The following is a 642-nucleotide window of genomic DNA, read 5'->3' on the forward strand; positions in this document are numbered from 1 at the left end:
GATGATGATGACGATGATAATGATGATGATGATGATAATTTTGACATCATCAACTCAAAAACGACGAGAAGAAGATGAATACAAAGAAGGCAAATTAGATGATGAGAAAGAAGAAAAGAAGACAAAAGAAATACAAAAAAAGGAAATGAATAACAAGAAAGAGAGGAAGAAGAAGAAGAATAATGAGAAGAAAACGAAGAATCAGAAGAAACAGACGAAGGAGAAGAAAAGTAGGAGAAGAAATAGATTATGAAGCAGAAAAACATGAACAACAACAACAAATGCAGAAGTATAGAAGAAGAAGAAGAAGAAGAGAAGAAGAAGAAGAAGAAGAAGAAGAAGAAGAAGTAGAAGAAGAAGAAGAAGCAGAAGAAGAAGAAGAAATGTAGAAGAAATGAAGAAGAAATGAATGAAGAAAGGGGAGAAGCAGAGGAAAAAGCAGAAAAAAAGAGGAGGAGAGACAATAATAAGAAAAACAACAACAAAAACAACAAAAACAACACAAACAAAATAAACTACAACAACAACAACAGAACAGGAATAAGAAAATAAAGCAGAAGAAGAAAACAAGAAGAAGAACAAGAAGAAGAACAAGAAGAAGAAGAGGAACAGGAAGGTGTAGATGATGATGAAGAAGAAAAA

Source organism: Octopus bimaculoides, chromosome 30 (genome assembly GCF_001194135.2).
Source record: "Octopus bimaculoides isolate UCB-OBI-ISO-001 chromosome 30, ASM119413v2, whole genome shotgun sequence".
Lineage (NCBI taxonomy): Eukaryota > Metazoa > Mollusca > Cephalopoda > Octopoda > Octopodidae > Octopus > Octopus bimaculoides.